This window comes from Lissotriton helveticus, chromosome 4_1 (genome assembly GCF_964261635.1).
Source record: "Lissotriton helveticus chromosome 4_1, aLisHel1.1, whole genome shotgun sequence".
Classification (NCBI taxonomy): Eukaryota; Metazoa; Chordata; class Amphibia; order Caudata; family Salamandridae; genus Lissotriton; species Lissotriton helveticus.
Window position 1 is genome coordinate 1,406,875,671 of NC_136063.1, and position 12,379 is coordinate 1,406,888,049.

The 12,379-nt window shown below is 44.0% G+C and overlaps 1 protein-coding gene across 2 annotated transcripts in view; it reads right to left on the reverse strand.

Moving 5' to 3' along the window:
* C4_1H5orf22 (chromosome 4_1 C5orf22 homolog) overlaps positions 1-12,379 on the reverse strand; it is a 571,451-nt gene that overhangs the window by 531,357 nt on the left and 27,715 nt on the right. The window contains exon 2 of one of the 2 annotated variants that reach the window (XM_078687958.1): positions 7,293-7,367. The exons of the other annotated variant lie outside the window; for it this stretch is intronic. The gene's annotated coding sequence lies outside the window, so the exon portion shown is untranslated. The remainder of the gene's footprint in view (positions 1-7,292; positions 7,368-12,379) is intronic. 2 annotated transcript variants of the gene reach the window in all.

The following is a 12,379-nucleotide window of genomic DNA, read 5'->3' on the forward strand; positions in this document are numbered from 1 at the left end:
AAGGCCGAGTAACTTCAGTCACTACGGGCCATACCATGCAATAACGCAACGCTGTACCCCCAGTCACTGCGGGCCATACCATCCATGCAATAACGCAAGGCCGAGTAACTTCAGTCACTGCGGGCCATACCATGCAATAACGCAACGCTGTACCCCCAGTCACTGCGGGCCATACCATCCATGCAATAACGCAAGGCCGAGTAACTTCAGTCACTACGGGCCATACCATGCAATAACGCAACGCTGTACCCCCAGTCACTGCGGGCCATACCATGCAATAACGCAACGCTGTACCCCCAGTCACTGCGGACCATACCATCCATGCAATAAAGCAAGGCCGAGTAACTCCAGTCACTGCGGGCCATGCCAATAACGCAAGGCCGATTAAGTACAGTCACGGCGGGCCATACCATGATGCAATAACGCAAGGCTGCACCTTCAGTCACTGCAGCCACCCGCGTGCCAATAACACTCACGTGTCTTCACAATTCGCCAAGCCCTTGCGTTATTGGCGTTATTGGCGTGCGCTTGGCCCGCAGTGACTGAACTTACTCGCCCTTGCGTTATTTTATATTTATATATTGTTATTGACAATGCCAATAACGATATATAAATAAAAAATGTCATTTACAAAACCAATTGCTCCAACTTTCCAAATGCGAAACCTATTGGCAACGCCAGTGCTTGTTTTATGTTCACAGGCCATTTCTGTGCATGCGCACCTTCCCCTATTGCCGGTTCACTCTGCCCGGCTTTATTGAACTTGTTGGTGCCGCATTAACTCTTGCCTGGACCTCTGGCCCCATGCTCTTCCCAAAGACGTCCAGGTTAGACTGTGACTTCCAGGGTTGAAATAATATCATAGGCTTTTTGCCTAGAGTGCAGCAGGCAGCTCCCTACACGCTTCATTTTAATGCTACAGTGCCTGTCAGGAGGTTTTCTAATTTAGTGGCACTCCCCCTTTGAAACTCCTTATCTACAGATGTAATCAGCCTCCCCTGAAGTGCAACTGTGACTGGTCTGCAGCTTTATGGCTATGTATGGTCCATTTGCTAGGGAGATGGACTAATATTACGGCGTTCCTGAGGGGTCACTGGTGCAGGACTTGCTTGAAGTGCTGGACGCTGGTGTATAACAGTCAGTGAACAAAGCCTTAGTTAGGGCTCTGGGCCCGACTATTTAGATTCTGCATGGTTGTACAAGCCAGCAAGAATGGATCCCTCCCCCCCTCGTTAACTGGGAAGGATGGTTGCCAGCCTCCCAGACAGGGCAAGACAAGAGGAGACCCTGCTAGGGACTCTTCTCAGCGGCGTTTGAAAAATTTTTAGACTCCCTTTCAGGGGATCATACCTAAAGAGCTCCTCCTGTTAATGTTTCATCCCCTTCTCTGAAATTTGGGGATTCTGACTATTTAGCCTTTGATAGCTCAGACCTTGACAAGAAGTCAGGTCGCAGTGAATGAAAATGCAAGACTCACCACAAGTGTCATAAACACCCCAAGGTGCCTGATTTTGAACCAGGTGCCATCATCCACCCAAGCCCCACCAAATGGCTTGCACTACAAGAGGTGCCTGATGATGTACAGTCCCACGATTGCCAAGACTTTGATAAAGAGGTCAGAGCCCAACTACACCCTGAATGCCCCAGGACGGATCTCCCCAGCAAGGTAACCGAAACGCCTTAAGTTGACTCAACTATGTTCACAGTTCTTAAAAATTATTCAGAGGACCCCAAGAAGGGACCGGACTGCTTCTGGCGCAATTGTCAGGATGCATATTTGGATGTCACTGGCACTTTCACTAAGATCCTGGAACTGGCTTGCCAGACCAAAGATTTGACAACTCTTATTGACCCCGATGTCTTAGTGGGATTGTTATATTCCATATAGGTACCCCAATATAGGCTCAGGCAGGCACCTAATCATTCACCTATATTCTCCCCTACCATTACACTACATAACGGTTCTTAGTACTGACCTTTTACCTAGTTATGGTAATGTCCAAAGATGACATGGGGTTTTCTTCAAAAAGCTCAAGCCTCATTCATTATGCACGAGGATTCTTGGAATCACAGCAGACCAACCATCTCCTGCATAATAACTATGTATAAGGATCATTCCTTCCGTCATCCTAGTCCGAAATGACACAGCAAGGTATATCCCCAGGGGGTACCACTTTGGGTATGTATACACCATATCTTGCGGAGGTAGTCAGAGGAGTAAAGGACTTCCATGCTGACACATGGACGCTGAGGTTCCTGCTCGCAGACACTCCAGCTCACAGTGGTCTGACATCCGTTGCGGGGTGTCCATCTCAAGACCAATACAGAGTCTCACAGTCTCTCACTTCAGGTAATGGGGTTGACTTTATCCTAGAGGATTCTTGGCTTTACACCCACATACAGACTCGGTACACCTAGGTACATCTACTTAGGGTTGCATCTTAGGAGTCCGCACTTTACTAGTCATGTATTTTATAAACTTGCCTGTATTCATTGTTTTAGCACAATAGTAGAAATCTACCATCCTTTTACTCCGTTAGTGTTTATACTCATGTATATCTGTTTCTGTCTAGTGGTTGTTTCAGCACACATATTTTACACTAGAATGATGCTGTTTCAATAAATGCTTATTGAAAGATGTACCCACTGTTTATTCTGTGTATCTCTCTGAGACAAAGTGAGCACGAGTGTCTGAGCAAAAAGTATTGCACTGTTTCCACGATGCCTGATGGGACAGGGTTGTCATGTTCGATAGTTGCCAATAACTATTCTCTCCTTGGTAAGAGGGGTTTCTAGTGGCACTGTGAGCTAGCTTGTATAGATGCTAACATACCCGGTAGGGGTATCTAGAATCAGTCTGACACCAATCCTATAGTGTATGTTGTCTAAACGCAAAGAGCCTATACAGGTTTATAGGAACTACACAACAGGATGGGCTCAAAAAGATGTGCCAAATTTGAAATGCAAACTGCATGATTTCCACAGAGTGCAGGTGCTCGATACATATGGAGATTGATGCTAAATTGAACAAGCTGGCGTCTTCAGATGCCGGTCCAGTGGCACAGTCTTCTGTTTGGGGCACTGTTTCTTAAGGAGCTGTCCCAGACTGTAGCAATTTATAAGACTCTCGACAAATCCGAGTGGTCTCTTAAGCACTTTTTACACCAATCCCTTTTTGGTTGGGCCGGACGTTTCAAGTGGCATGCATCCAGCCGGAGTTACTATACCAAAGCCCGTAATGGGATTACTACCAGCGAGGTAAACGTAGTGGACAGGACTCCTCCTACAACTCCACCTTTTATCCTTCTTGGACCCGTGATGGAACGAACCGCTGCAGAAGTCGGCGGTACAGAGGGGTGAAAGGATCCTCCCAAGACTCCAGAGCTTCAGGTGAGGCTTATCCTCTCTGTGAGGTTTCTTTCAGGGCCAGAACCAGTCTTTTCCTACACAATTGGCAAATGTTCACCCAAGACTCCTGGCTCCTAGAGTCCATAAAAGGGTACAGGTTGGAGTTCTACGACACCCCCTACCAGAGTTCCCCACTCAATGAAATGTCTTTTTCCCAATAAGAGTGAGATTTCATCACATCAAAAATTCCAGAAAGGGGCTAAAGGTAGGACTACTCCTCACACAAATGGTTTCCTCAGTTCCATCTTTCTAGTAGAGAGGGTCACATCTAGTGCTGAACCCAAAAGACTTGAATGCTTGGATTGTATACAGGCACTTCAAGATGGAGGGCATCCCTCTTGTGCGGGACATCCTTCAAAAGGGGGTCTGGCTGGGCCGTTTAGATTTAAAGGATGTATACTTCACTGTACCAAATATTTCCCCTCACAGTCATTTTCTGCAGTTTATGTGGCTAGGGCATTGCTACAAATTCGAAGTCCTTTTCTTTGGCCTCTCCTCCGCACCGTGGTGCTTCACAAAGATTATGAGGCAAAGGGAGTGCACTTGATTGTCTACCTGGACGATATCATTCGTCCAGGTTACCTTTTTATCGCTTTCGGAATGGACGACTCTCTTCCTTCAAGTCCTAGGTTTTATTATCAATGCCCAGAAGTCAGTTCTTGACCCAGCTCAACGCCTAGAATTCCTGGGGTTTCAGGTGGACTTTGTCTTAGTGCAGCCAGTCCTTCCCACTCAGAAGGTCAAAAATATCAAGGAGTTGAGGTCTGCTTTGCACAAACAGACAATGTCATTGAGATCAATAGCACAGCTTGTAGGGCTACTAGCATCTTTGATACACTACAGAGGCCTTCAAAGGCTCATTATTCAACACCTCCCGAGGGGCCTAAATTATTCAGAGCAAGTCAGTCTATCGGAGGAGACCAGGACAGCTATGTCCTGGTGGTTGGATCACATGGAAGCCTGGAACAGCAGAACGATCTTTGGCTCTGCTCAGGAGACAATTATCGAATCAGATACCTGCTGGTGGGCATAGGAAGCGAGATGGTCAGATCTCCGCAGGCGATGGTCAGACTCGGAACTCTACCTACACATCAATTGTCTGGAACTCTTTGCGGAGTCTTTTACAATATGGAGTATCTCCTCTGAGAAGATTACTGTTGCATCCGTTTGTGGATGAAATTAAATGAATTTGTACTTGTAAAGCGCACTTATACCCCAACCGGGGTTTCCTGGCGCTGTACGCATACCGCTGTGGAACCCTTCCTGGCTTTTCCCTTTGAAATGTCCACTCCTGGGCACCCCCAAGGTGAAGCTAGGCAACCCAGTGCTGTGGGGGCCGTTGTGGAAAATAAGCAAGCTATTGCCCAGAGTGGGACCCATGATTAGAATAGGCACCGAAGCGAGAATTATCAGGTCCGAGGAAATTGAGCCCAAGACCCGCCGAGCCGGGAATTGAACCCTGGTCCCGGGCCAGACCTCTGCTTCAGGGTCTGCCGCTCTAACCATTGAGCCACACTTCTCCTCAATGGACAATGGACAATGTATCTGCGGTTTGGTATGTCAGCAAATTGGGCAGAACCAAAATGTGTCTCCTTGCGGAGACAGCCAAGGACTTTTGGCACTTTTACCTTCAGCATCGGATTTCGGTGGTGGTAGAGTATCTTCTGGGTCAACGCCTAAATCACTGCGAATTGGCATTTATATCCCCTCCAGGATTTCAGTGATTGAAGACTTCGCCCAAAGTTCTTCAACAAGCTTCATCGCCTTTGGGGTCCATGCACTGTGGATCTGTTCACCTCTTGCCTCAAACGGCAACTCACAACATTTTTCATTTGGCGTCCAGACTCGGGGGCCCAAGCAAAGGATACCGCCTTTAAGGACTGGTTCCTCTTCCTGAGCTACGCATTCCCACTGTTTATGATGATTTCCAGGCAATGCATCAGAGGGCGTAGATAGTTGTAGTGACTCTGTTTTGGAAAGCACAAGCTTGGTTTCCGGAAGCCCTCGAGTTGACTTATGCTTGTCTGGAATGGATTCCATTCCGTTGGAACCTGTTCCTGGACCCAGTGCGATAGCCTTGTGGAAATATACCTTTTTTAGGGGTACACTGGTGCAGGGTCACCCATTTTTCCACGGGTTCAAAACCAACAAAGTATAGATCAGCACTGGAGTATGAATAAATAACAAGTTTATTAATCACTCATGAGTAGGACCAGTTCACACAGCACTCTCAAGTGCTGCGTGAGGTAGTACACTGAAGTCACAGAACACAAGAGCTTTTATACTGTTTTTCTGCAGTGTAAGCATGTGAACAGAAATAGGAAAGACACGTTTTTTAAATGGTTTTCAACAAACAAGGGCAGATGAATAACCACTTGGTCAGCCAAGTGGGAGGGGGAGCAGGAGTGCATATGGCAGCAGAAATGATTGACAGTTAGCAGTTGTACTGCCAGCTACAAACTCTCAACACGTACATTGCTTTTAGCTGAGCCAGGAAGTCAACTAAAATAGCACAGGCAAAGTGAAAAGACGAAAGAACTACGAAGGAAACTTAAATGGACACCTCAGCTGAAATGGCTCCAGCTTATGCTAAGTAAAATATTACACGTTTTCCGCAGCCTCATCCTCCGATTCTCTCAGGACACCTCTCGCTATTGGCATTGAGGGTTTCCAGGAGAGATGGTGTTTGCGAGGCATTTAGCAGGAAGCTGATACCTTCATCGGACAGGTATGGTCTGCTGGTACACAAAAACGATATGCCTCAGCAAGGCGCTGCTGGTGTAGTTGGTACCGCAAACGGGTTTCAGAGCCCGTGCTGCCTACTCCTAAACATCTCATCTTCTTTGGCTTCTGCTGGTAGGACTTGTAGGTCAGTTAAAAATTTTAGATTCATACTTTCAGTGGGTCATCTTCCAGTGGTGAACATACGGCGGTGTGTAAGCTTTTGAGGGGTATACGAATATCCAACCCCCTTCAGCCGAGATATTCAGTTTAGTGGGACGTTAATATAGTCCTTAAATCTGTGGAGGATTGCCCGGATAATAAATATTTATCATGCAAACAAATGTCAGCAAAACTGACTATACTTTTATGTTCATTATCTTGTAAAAGAGGCTAGGATGTACAAGCTTTAGATCTCTCAGGTATTCTCCACTGAGGGATCTTTCCTTCACTATCACCAAGAGGACAAAATCCAATTTCAAGTTGGTTTCTTATCCAAAGTTCCCAGGTAATAGTAAACAATATGGTGTACAGTAGCAAAAGGATGCTCAGCACCCACTATTCTCAAGCAATTTCAATAATGCATCACAATTAAGATATCACATTTGATAGATCACAATTAGATCGATGGAGATGTTTTCATAAGTTTTTTAATTCTTTACAAAAATTAGGTCATCCAATAGTAGCCAACGTATTTCTTCCCGTCTTGGGACTTCTTTAGGGCTACAAAACACAGACAATATGTACATATTTAAAACCACAATATTTACAATGCTCCATAAAAACACAAAGTTACAAATATCAATATACAATACTGAACATGTGCAAAACATCAGAAAATTAAAATCTAATACTCATCCAACACTACTAGAGTAAATGGGCTATCTCAATTGCTTGTATGATCTCTATTCAATTCAATTCATGCCATGATTGCTTAATAGACAAAAGAAAAATATTGTTTAAGAATGATTACTAAACAATCCTATCAGTATATTATGAAGATACATAGGTTGAGAGACTGAGGTGAAAACCTCCTTTTTCTTTTCTTCCATTCTAGTGGTGGGATAAAATATGTTCTACGTTTGTACACAAGGGGAGCAAAAAGGAAAGCACAGATCGTGATTGTGGGGACATAATAGTGCCAAAGTTGAGGGATTTGTTACCTTGATCTTATATATTGACTTCCTTATTTATAATGCACTGTGTCTTCTCTACAGGTCAGGTCACCGGATTTTGATCTGTAATAGAGGGGCCACTTTTTATTGATTTATTCAACACGTTTTGAATTACCTATAAGAAGCTATCTATATGTTAACAGACATACCGTAATAGTATAAATGTTGATTACCAGGCCATAGTGGCTTTCTGATTCCTCAAGAATTTTCCATCTGAGAAATGCAACTTCATTGATGTACATGTAGATCTATTTAAATTCATTCGCAAAGTTAATTTTTTTTTTTCAATGAACGTCGCCTATATCTAGTGATATACCAAACAGTGTTGCAAAATCTACTCTCTATAATTACTGATATAGACATTATCAGACAATTGCATCTCTAGATGAAGCAGGACATCGTGGTGACATTAGGGAAATTATGAGTGAATTAAATATTTAGGAAGATCTTACACTGGATAGTGGCCTTAAATTATCATCCAAATGTATCCCGCCCAATCAGAAGGATACAGCAATTGATGAATTTTAAAAAAGGGTGACTATGGAGTTATACAAATTAGAAGAGATTCACACAGGCATGGACTTTTGCAACCACTATCAAAACCTCACCAAAAAAGGATCATAGTATAGTAATACGGGAGGCTGACACGGGCGTAATGCTGTTATACTTGACACGAAAAACTATTTGGATGAAGTCAATAGACAGTTGAATGATAAGACATGCTATCAAAAGCTTTAAGGAAACTCCCTAATATAGATTGAAAAGTAAATCAATGCTCACCTAAGAGAATGGCGTGAGACCTGTCTGATGTAAAATATAAATACTTGATGGCACAACACTCTGGATATCCATGCATCTATGTTTTACCGAAAATTCACAAGTCCTTCCAGAAATCCCCAGTAAGGCCAATAATTTCAGGCAATAGAGGGCCAACAGAACACATAGCGGAATATCTAGATGGATTCCTACAGTCTCATGTTAGGAATCTTCCATCCTACTTGAAAGATAGTCGGGATGTATTTGGTAAGCTAGAGGACTTCCACTGGGACAGTGATGAACTATTGTTCGTCACTACTATGGACGTGGAAAGTCTGTACACATGTATACACATGGAATGTGGACTGGAAGCTCTCAAGTTTTTTCTATATAAGCGAAGTGCCAACCACCTTGAACATACATTAATGCTGCTCAAGATGGCAGAGATAGTGTTAACAAAAAATGTCTTTCTACACAACGGGATGTGGTACCTACAGAAACAGGGGACAGCCATGGGCTCATGGTTTGCTCCATCTTATGTAAACCTATTCATGGGTTTGTATGAGGTGGAGCATACCTGTGGCCGAGGATCAAAGAACTGGATAGACAAGATAATTTTCTTATGGCTGTTACATTGACAACATTTTAATGATCTGGAATGGAAGAGTGGAAGATCGAGAGGCGTATTATGCCTATCTTAATACCAACAGATTCAATGTCAAACTCACCATGAAGTATGACAAAAAAGAGGTTGAGTTTTTGGATCTTAAGCTTTGTGTGAAACGGAATCATTCATAGTGACATCTTCAGAAAACAAACAGCTTTCAATAGTGTTCTACATGTCTCAAGTGCGCCTCCTCAATCAAAAATAAATGCCATCCCATTTGGGGAGATGGTAAGGGCACATAGAAATCATCTTAATGAAATCAAAGGGAACTTCAAGGAATGTGAATACAACATCCACTGCCTTGAAAAAGCTGAAATAAGAACTAAAGGTCTCAACAAAAAACCGACTCTGGTGGATAGAAGCAATTCTGGACAAAGTAGGAAGAAAAATAACTCTAAAACAAAGGAAGGTGTGCTGTTTACCACACAATACAATCTATATAGTGCCCATATTTTCAATATACTGTGCAAGAACTGGCACATTCTGAAATCAGATACAATACTGAGAGGGGTAATATCACACAAACCCAAGTAGTGTACTGCAGAGGTAATACCATCAAACAGAAACTATGCCCAAGTTATGTGAAAACCAAAGATCAGAAACATCGGGTAACCAACTGGCTGTCTGAAAAACCCAATGGATTTCATATATGTGGAAATTGTTCTATCTGTTGGTTAGGCAAAAACAAAGTTAAGGAACTCAAACACAACACCGATGTTAATCATCGGGTTATGTCTTTCATTAACTGTAACACCACATACACGGTCTATGCATTTGGATGTGCTTGTAATAAAATATATATAGGGAGCAGTATAAGATGCCTAAAAAGGGACATCAAGCACTGTGATGAAAGGTACCCTATTGCAACACACATCCGACCGGAACATCCAGATAGAAGTGACATCTGGTTTCATACAATCAAACAAGTTGAAAATTGCAAAAGAGGTGGCAGTCGGGAACTGTCTTTACATCAAGCTGAGGCAAGATGGATATGCTGATTGCGGTCTGTCCATCAGGGTCTCAATAGCAACTCTGAGCTTCATTACTTTGTATGATTGCAAAATAGGAGTAAGGTTACCCCTAGAACTCAACAAATGAAATAGGTGCTCCCATCAACATAGCATAGGGACTTTACGTTTAGGCCTACATTGCGGGGATAAAACAGTGAACACAACACAGCGAGTGAAAGTGGATGAATGGGTATGTAAGGCGAAGGACTACATGTCCCACAATGCCAGGGGGCTGTCTTGTTCCACTTCCTACCACTACTTAAGTAACTGCGTGCTGACCGCCCAGGGCTTGACACTTGTGATTAGTCGTCACTTCAGAAAAGCGGTTTCCGGACTCACAGACTCCATGCATAAGAACACTTCTGTTCTTCCCCTTGTGCTGAAGCGCGTTCACGTTTCCTTCATCGTGCTGGAGCGCATTTGCTTAATTGACTTCTGCTGCAGCCTTTCTGCAGACTCGCGTTGAAGGCGAGCACCTGGGCAGAAAGCTGACTTTTCCCCTTCGCGCGTTAATATTTTTATTTTCTTCGCGCTGGAGCGCATTTGAGTTATTTACTGCTGTCACAGCCTTTCTGCAGACTCGCGTTGAAGGCGACCACCCGGTCATAAAGCTGTAATTTCCCCTCGCGCTGGAGCGTGTTAATGTTTTTTCTTCCTATCGCACTGGAGCGGATTTGTGTAATTAACTATTGTCACAGCCTTTCTGCCGACTTGCGTCAAAGGCGAGCACCCGGGCAGAAAAGGCCCAACTTTCCTTTCTGAAGCTTACTACTTCTGTAGCGCAGAAGCGCAATTGACAAACATCCTCTGGATCTGACCCAGCGTAGTTTTCAGCTGAAAGGTGTTTCACTGAGTAGGTGGACAGCTTTGTCGAGAGCACAGATAAGTACTTTACCTGTTTCCCTATACAGGAATATAGCACTGTGCCTTGCTTTTATGGCTTCTCACCCCTGAAATACGTGAAGGAGGATGTGTTTGGATTATTTTTCTAGCTTTGTGCCTTTGTTACGTATGAGGAGTAGTGTGGCAGTAATTGTCGTAAGTGCATCCACATCATTTAATTTGTGTAATGATGAGTGAGGGTTGTGCCTTCATGTGTACTGTGTTGTGTCTCGCTTACAGGACAACATGGGGCTACAGTAGAAGTGAAGTCTACAACTCCAGAACAACCCTTCCTTGAGTTTTTTCACAGCTGCACTGTTATTGTTTCGTTTATCCCATTTTTCCTTTTCCCCTAAGGTGGTATTGTCTGTGGAGTGGATATACAGCACTCATTGGTAATTCCACCTAGGGGATAGGGTTGTCGGGCAACTCTCCTCTCTCCCGCTGTATCTGGCTCTGAGATTGTGATCTGACACGTGGGATATTTGATAATGTAACTGCCATGATGGGCAATTCCAGGTGAATTAGTTGATGTCCCCTGATTGATATGACTGTCATCAAACTACTCCTGTTAAGTTACCTGATGAATAATCTATTAATGTATCTCCATACATTGGCAATAGTCATTCCACACAATATCAAAAGTGACCAGAACAGATAATTGATTTTAATGAAGTTCTAACAATCCACTAACAGTGACTAGAATATGGGGGTTTAAAAAGGGGGACCGTGGTTTATATGTATTAACATGCAATATGCAAGTATTCTATATTGTGGTTTTGTACAAAAGAAGTACTGTTTATATACTAATTGATCTGATGTGTAAATGGATAATGAGCTCCATGTGGTCGAGTTTAGGATCCTTCTTTCCAGTCTCAAAGCGTTGGGACGGTTCCCGGCTTCGGTTCTTGTAAGTACTGTATTGGCTGAAATAGGGGCGACCCCTTCCGGTAGCCATGGTGCTGCCGACAATGAAAGCCTAAGCAGCCAGTGCCCTTCAGAAGTAATCCAGAGAGGAAAACCCAGAGGGAAAAAACCCTGATGTTGATGATGAGACTCCAGGAATGAAGGAGAAGACAAGTGTAGGAGAGTAGGGTCTGCAATCCTATGATCACCCAGATTTTTGCTTTTTGCTGCACTGGTTTACGACTTTCCCTGGCTGTGGGCCTGCTAATCAGACCCACAGCCTAGCTGTTCTCTCTATCCAAATTGTACTCAGGTACTGAATTGGCACTGGGCCCTCTCCAAGTCCCTGTACCCAGGGCTGAGGTGTACCCAGAAGTCTCCCAGGGGCTGAAGCATGTATTATGCCACCCCTGGGCTGACTAACTAAACTGACACAACTGGCTGCACGACAGCTGGGGCAAGGTGGTGTACTCACCCTTTGCTTTAGATATAGTATAACTATATCTAACCCTAAAATGGACACACAGATCTCCTATCAGTCACTCCTATGGCAGGCCTTAACAATCCTGGAGGCAGAGTGCTTGGAATCGTGTGAGATGGTGCTCTGGCATGAGCTGAGCCTGTCTGCGGCTTTCGGGATCCATCCCTTAGCCGTTTCCATGATATCGCATACCATATACTCTTAAGTGCATTATAATCCTCGCGGTTGTATGCCAACTCTGGTATCGCTTTATCAAAACATGTCGAGTAAGGTGTCATACGAATTGGAATACTAACCCCTCGCCAATTCTGGCGACGGGGTTAGCATTCCACCCTTCTAGAGGGACACGACATGTATGTAACCCCTAACCCCG